At 41.4% G+C, this 7,856-nt stretch overlaps 1 long non-coding RNA gene across 1 annotated transcript in view; it reads right to left on the bottom strand.

Annotated features, from left to right (window-relative positions):
- Positions 1-5,851, bottom strand: part of LOC123971893 — an 86,612-nt gene extending 80,761 nt beyond the window's left edge. Inside the window, exon 1 of the long non-coding RNA XR_006825323.1 lies at positions 5,745-5,851. This is a non-coding gene — a long non-coding RNA (uncharacterized LOC123971893). The remainder of the gene's footprint in view (positions 1-5,744) is intronic.
- Positions 5,852-7,856: the final 2,005 nt, after the last annotated feature.

Genomic DNA, 7,856 nt, shown 5'->3' with positions numbered 1-7,856 from the left:
AGAGAGCGGATAGCAGAATCCTGTGGTTGACTGTGTCAAAGGCAGCTGATAGGTCAAGCAGGATAAGAACCGAGGATTGGGCTGCAGCTTTAGCTGACCTTAGGGCTTCTGTTACAGACAGAAGAGCCGTTTCAGTAGAGTGGGTAGAAGAGACACTGGTCGATAGTTCTCAACTTGAGTTGGGTCAAGTGAGGGCTTTTTGAGCAAGGTTGCAACCCGAGCCCTTTTGAAAGTGGTCGGGAAGGTTCCTGAAGCCAGAGTAGTATTTATCACATGAGTGATTGTCGGGACCAAAGTAGGAGATATGGCTTGGAGGAGATTCGTAGGAATCGGGTCCAGTGGGAATGTAGTTGGACGGCTACAGGTCAAGAGTTCTGATACTTCGCTCTCTGTGAGAGGAGTAAACGAGGAGAGTGAACAACCACTGACCTGGGAGGGCAGAGGAAAAGATGTAGTAGGACTGCTACAATGGTTGAGTTTGAGTGTTTCAGAGAATTGGCTAGTTATAGCTTCCACTTTTCCTGTGAGGAAGGCAGCAAAGGTATCAGCAGACAAGTTTGTGGGTGGTGGAGGTGGAGGAGGATTTAGTAGCACTTGGAAAAGTTGGAAAATAATTTCCTGGTGTCAGTGGCACTGCTTATTCTGTCATTATAGAAAGCAGTTTTGGCAGCACTGATGCTTGTTGAGAAGGAGGATAGGAGAAATTGGTAGCCCTTAAGGTCAGCGGGGTCTTTGGTTTTTCGCCATTTTCTTTCAGCCGCTCTGAGATCAGTACAGAGCCCACGGGTGGGGCTGGTTTGGGCGAGCAGGCTTGGTGGATAGAGGACACAGGCTATCCAGGCACGAGCTTAGTGTAGAGCACAGAGATTGTGTGGCATCATTGACCTCAAGTGAGGAAAATGTGTTGAGGGAGTAGTTGAGGGTAGAGCGGAAGCTACCACTGAGGCAAAGTGAGCGGGAGACAGTTTGCGGAGGTTGCGGCGGTGTTAAACCAATGGTGTTGGAAGAATGGGCTTTTCTTGTAGGCATACCGTGAACTGAATGAAATAGTGGTCAGACACATGTAGAGGTGTGACTGTTAGGCACTCTGTGGCACTGTTTTGGACGAGAACGAGGTCAAGCACCTTGCCAGCTTTGTGGGTCGGGGGGCTGAGAACCCGTGTTAGATCAAAGGACTGAATCAGAGACAGGAAGTCTGCTGAGTTTGAATTGTCTAAGTGAATGTTCATGTCACCGAGGACAAGTAGGGGACAGTCATGCTCTGGGATTGAAGACAGCAGTGTGTCTAGCTCCTCCACAAAGTTACCCATTTGTCCTGGTGGACGGTATATGACAACCACAGAGACCTTTACCGGAGCGGACACAAAGACAGCATGGTATTCGAAGGAGGCATATTGATTCGGGGGTAGCAGCTGTGTGAATTTCCATTTGTTGGAAATTAAGAACCCAGTCCCACCCCCCCCTCCCAGACGGCCGGGGGGTGTGAGTGAAAGAGTAATTGGTGGACAGTGCAGCGGGGGTAGTAGAGTTTCCTGGTTTGATCCAGGTCTCAGTGAGCACTAGTAGCCCAAGAGATAATGTGTTAGCATAAGCAGTGATGAAGTCAGCTTTGTTGACTGCCGACTGGCAGTTCCATGACCCAACAGACAAGTAAACAGATGTGGGTGGTGCCTGTTTTAAAGGCTTGAGGAGTGCCTGGTTTCTGTGCCTGATGGCATGATACCTCTTGCGTGGACCGGAGACAATAGGAATAGTGTGGTAGCACATGGCCTGAGTGTATTTGTAGCTGGCAGCTTTAGGTGAGTGGGTGTGCCTCGGAAAGGGAAAAAGCTTCTCTTGTAGGCGGCCTTGCTCAGTGGACTCGCTGTACTTTACCCAAGTAGGTCTTCACACAAGGAGCAGACGCTAACGCTGACGCTTCAGTGGTAGGTTTCACTGAAGTACTGAGTCTAATTGCACACAGGTGTAGGGCATTAAGAATGATTGCACCCAGCTGAGATCGCCCTCCAGATTAACAAGACAAAAGCTTGGTTTCAGTGGGTGGGACACACACCCAGTTGTTTGATCTCGCTCAGCCGGCCTTCAGATTCTAGTGGATTGCTCAGTAAAAGTGCAAAGAAATAGCACCTCAAGAGTAGGAAAGACAGAGTAAAGTATTACCTCACTGCTGCAAACTCTTATTTGCTCCACGATTTTTGTCCTGTGTTTAAGAGTACAACAGGAGTACAAGTAGTCTGTTAAATACTTTGGATCGCCCTCCGGATTAACAAGACAAAAGCTTAGTTTCAGTGGGTGGGACACACACCCAGTTGTTTGATCTCGCTCAGCCGGCCTTCAGATCAAATTACAGCAGCCTCTCTAATCATGACAGTAAATCGTAAAAGAAAACACTCATACATCAATAAAACACAGTGTAGGGGAGAGATGTGACCCACGACCCGTTCATCATAGTTTATTTTAATGCAGTGCAGTGAGGATCCAGACGTTTCATAGAGGAGACGGCGTCTGTCCGTTAACAGACTGGAGTTCCGACACTTCACTCATAAACTGCAGAGCAGCAGAGCAACACAGGCTTCATGATCAGAGATGGTTTTTAGATCACGTCCACACTTCTGTCCATATCCCCTCTCTGCTGTGAGTCTGCAGTTCAATCAGTCAACTGGTGTTTTTCATAATGCGCTGTTCATACGCTATAATGGCAATGCACCAAAGTACAAGCGCACCTGACTTTAAATGGGAGATGACACTTGGTTGGTGCATTGCAAGTTATGCCCTACTTACCCATGACAAATTCACAGACTAAGTATGACCCTTTTGAACCATGCGCTCGGCGAGCAGACCATTTTTTCTGCCGTCAAACGAGCAAAATTGGAGTTGGAGATGCCCCAAACGCAACTGCGCCATGCGCTTCACGCCGTGAAGGGCCCTGTGTATTGATGTATATATAAAAAGATTTGCCGCCTCGCCATTTTTAACTGCCCCCTCAGTCACTTCATCCTGACGCCGGGCCTGCTACATCATTTGTGTAGACAATTACATACACACAGGCATGGGTGAAAAATTCATCAAATTCAACAGTTGGGGGGAGGGAAGCCAAACAAAATTTCTCAAGAGCACTTTTTGAAGGGGACACAAATAATACAGCCACAATTGTACTTTCATAGGACATGTGTACACAGAGAAAAGCCTTACTACTATTATTAGTGTAGCACGGAGGCCGTGAAGTTATCATATTGCCTTAATATGGGGACTTTTTGTAATTACTTGCTATTTTGATACACTGAAAAATAATCTTATGTCCGTTTTTCTTTTCTCTGTCATTTTCTCTGTCCCACAACACAAAATGATAGTTGTTTAAATATGAGTTAGGTTCATGGGTTCACCATGCGGTCATATTATAACTGTTATATTATCTTGCTCCTCCACATAGTAGGCCTAGGTTTCGTCTGGGACAGAGGATGTCCCTTAGCCTGCTTAGATATTCAACTGCAGCAAGCCAATTATCGTATTTAGAGAAACCCAACACAAGTGTAGCTTTATAACAGTTCACACATAGACTTTTTACCTTGTTAGTGTAGTGTTGTTATCCAACAAGCTACAGAACCATGGTATTAAACAAACTAGGTAACTCTATAAACGTAGACATAGTGGACTCGTGGAAAAATACATCAGTTATCATAATTTTTTTGCCATGACAAATTTATTAATGACTCTCCATCATCTGCAATCCGATGTGAATAAAATAGCCATGACAGCCTACTTACTGGAGTTCCACAACTACCGATAAAAACTTTGTTCTCTCCCACAGGACTTGTGTTTGTAGATGACCTAAAGGGGGAAATCAGGCAAGAGATGGGGGACTCAAAATGTTTTAAAACTTATAACGCTTTTTTTGTTGACCCATTTGTATTTGAATTGATTTCCTACTTACACACTTATTTTAAGTATGTATCATTATATTACTGAATGATATATTTAGGGAGCGACAACCCTCAGAAGGGATGGGTCCTGACCCTCCCAACCCCCCAGCTATTTCCGCCTATGCAAACAGGCACCAATTGTACATTTAACACCTGAAACACAGATATACTACATCTCTTGAAATAGACAACATTTTAATATTAATATATGTCCAAGTGGAATTAAAAGGCATTTGTTCTTTCAAGTAAAACAGACACATGCACATTCTTACCTTATTTGTTGGATATATCTGGATCATCACAAGATTTGACCTCAGTTTGTCAGTGCTTCATTTATTAATTTTGTTCTCCTTGTTTTATCCATTTTAATTGTGTGCTTTCCTCCCATTTAAGGCAGAACCACATGACACTTAAGGGTGTTTATGTGTGCTTCACCCTTGCATGTACGATGTGATGATGTAAACAGACATTTATCCATAGGAGATGACTTTGGATGACATCTCCAGGCGCCTGCTGAGAAAATCTATGACTGTGCTGTCACCTGTAAATGCGTACTTTAGCAGCTCCCTGGAGGTACAGTCATGGTCATGTTTGTCTTGTACTGTAGACATTTATGATCAGAGAATGTCTTTCCTTTACTTACATGTAGCAAATTTACCTTGCAGTGAGTGTGTGAAACTACAATTCAAATTTTGTATGTGTGAGTTTACTCTCAACATGTGTGTGTGCGTGTGTGTGTGTGTGTGTGTGTGTGTGTAGGTGTCTGTGACCTTATAAACCTCTCAGTGGTTCCCAGTTTACTGTACGTGTCTTGTCACAGCACAAGTGTACTTCATTAAATCTTAAACTTGGGCCTAATGAACCCATGTGGTGCACACACTGTGATGCTTCTATTTCAGTAACAGACAGGCACTTGGGAAAATATTATTACATCACAATATCTCTTTGCAGTGAGTTCAATTAAGCAAAATAGAAAACAGCATCGGTCTACATTCAAATGACAGGGGAAGGTTTTGTGTAATTTCCTAAATGTGGTTTGGTTTTGTGAATAAACAGGTGAACCACTGTTAGTTTTTTAGATGTTTACACATTTTCGTAACATACCTGAAAACAAACCAAACTCTAAGGGAATATATAAATGCTCAAAACAACATTGTTACTCAAGTATAAACCTATGTGGACCAACTATAGACAATTTGTAACTTGTTGCTGTCCATCTCTGTTCAAAAACATCAAAATAATTTTTTCTGTTGCTTTTCTGTAACTTTACACAGTGTAAATATTTAGTGTTATGGCCAGATCTTTGGTAAATGTGTCAGTGTTTTGGCAAAAACACTGTGAATGTGGGCTTTGTGTGTGTCAAGATACAGCAACTTCATAAGGATGTGGTAAATGAATGGTTGCAGTGCTTACTGCAGTTAATGTTATGGATATTTTTTACAGAGAGATAGAATCACACAGAAAGTATATATATATATATAACTTATAATTAAGTCAAACACACTCAACTGTTCCAAACTGTGAAGGTACATAAAAGTAGTTTACAAAAAAATATAAAAAACAGGGCTCCTTAACTTTGACAGTGACTCTTTTCAATTATATTTTCCACACTTACTTTGAAATATATATTTTACAGAATAAACTGAGTTTGAATAGACAATGTACATATATGTCTTACCAATTCAAAATGGTAAGGAAAAATTAATCCAAACATGATCACCTCCTTTGAAGGTGTGCAGTGATGAACACTGAAACGTCACGCTGAATGACGCCACACTTCGCTGTGAATTATATTGGGTTAAATTACTTCAGCTCAGTACTCACCAGAAATAATGATAACTGCAGTGGGTCTGTGGTGTGAAAGTAAAAATCACTGGCTATGCAGCACACTGTAGCAATCACGGCACATTTCAGTACATTTCTACCTCAACCATTCAATCATATCTCCTTATCATCAGATTGCCATGGCAACTTGGAGCTCCGTGGTGTGCGTGTGTGTGTGTGTGTGTGCGCGCACAGCTCTCTCCTGTCAGAGTGGTACAGGTTGGCTGTGAAGTTCAGGAAAGGAACGACAAATGCCGAGATACCAGTAATGGAAGAAAGAGGAGAGTAGGATACATACGAAGTCAGAGAAATAAAAATCAGACAGATGAAGAGACAGAGCGATGCAGGATGAGTGGCTGAAGATAGTAAAAAAAAAAAAATCAGATAGAGGACAGTCTGTAGCTGACAGGTGATGTGAACTTCATGTCCTTAGTCCACAACAGGGGGCACCTTTGCTGTTAGTTCATACCCTCATTTCTGGACTTTGACAGTAAAATCACTTGTATTGATACAGAAAACCAGCTTTGACTATTTATTAAAAGAAACAGAAAATGTCACTAATAAGAAACAGTATCCATGTTTTGTCACCACCAAAAGAGCATTTAGTGCAGTTACCTCCTCTGTTTAGCTCTGAGCTGCTGTCAGCATTGGTTCATGCGCTTTTCTTGTTGCTTCAGAGACACACACTGAAGAAATTCTGTCCTACAAAGGAAAACCACAGTAGCTATTTATTTATTTAAGATATTTGTTAAATTAGCATGCATGCACATGGATTATTACATGTTGTTTTTTTTTTGTTTTACAGTACACGAGTCAACATACCAGAGATCAGGCATCATACTGTAGGCTACTGCAATTAGAATCAGCTGACTCCAGCCAACAATTACATTTAAGTTAATGAGCTGCTCTCATTAATCTCCCAAGCATGTAATCCTCATACTTGTGATTATTCATGCTGCTGCTGCTGGTTTTGATACTGTTTCTTCCTACCAGCTACACACTGTCATTGCTGGTTGTACTGGTTGTGCTGTACTTCTTGTAAATGTGCAACTCCAGTATGTACACTAAAGGTATCTAAAGGTGCTTCCTGAGCTTTTTCCTCAAATTAGAAGGGTTTCATAAATATTCCAGGTTTTTACAACATGCTTGTGTCTTAACATAGTTTAGTTGCAGTTAGTGGTGATGATGATGAGGATCCAGTATACTCACTGTACATCTTGAGCGAACAACATGTATTTTCTGTGGTATTAATGTAGGTTTCTAACACGTCTCATAGTCTGGATTAATTTGGGAAGCATCTAGATCCCTCAAGAGCAAGAGCGGGCCTTTGTTACTAATATAAAATATACTGTCATGTTGGTATAAATGGCAACCAGTAATTAAATGAATACAGCTTAAGATTTGACTACTGCAATGCATCACAAGTATTATAGCTGCCATCAATTAGCACCAGGGCTTTTCCTAAAAAAATTAGTAGACATGCTAGAATTGTTGCTCTATGGATGACAGTTGGTCAGCTGGTGCCCCACTTCGATTCATTCTGAAATATCTCAACAACTATTGGGTAGATGAAAATGTATTCAGATATTCATGTTCCACAGAGGATGAATCCTGCAGACCTGATCCTCTGACTTTTCCTCTAGAGCCACCATGAAGTTCATATTTGTGGTTGATATTTGAGTAAAATGTCTCAACAACATGGATTTGTTTCAGATATTCATATTTCTGAATAACTTTGATTATCCCTTAACTTCTCATCTTGCATCATTGTCAGGTAAAAATTTCTATTTGCTTAATTTATTGGTAAATCACTAAATACCTGCAAAAATAATGGCATTCCCATCAGCCTCAGTTGTTCTTTATGTTCAGTGCTAATTACAAATGTTAGCATGCTAAATTAAAATGGTGAACACTGCATTGTAAACATCAGCATGTTAGCATGATGACATTAGCATTTCGCTCAAAGCAACTATGTGTACAGCCTCACAGGGCAGCTTTGGAAACAAGACAATTACTTTCATAACTTGATTAAAAAAATAATAATCTCAGGAAGGGCATTGCAAAATGGGGTCAAAAATAAAAAAAGGCACAAAGTTAACTGAAACCGGAAAG

This window comes from Micropterus dolomieu, linkage group LG06, assembly GCF_021292245.1.
Source record: "Micropterus dolomieu isolate WLL.071019.BEF.003 ecotype Adirondacks linkage group LG06, ASM2129224v1, whole genome shotgun sequence".
Classification (NCBI taxonomy): Eukaryota; Metazoa; Chordata; class Actinopteri; order Centrarchiformes; family Centrarchidae; genus Micropterus; species Micropterus dolomieu.
Note: the sequence above shows the minus strand (reverse complement) of the source record. Positions and strands in the feature narration are given on the sequence as shown.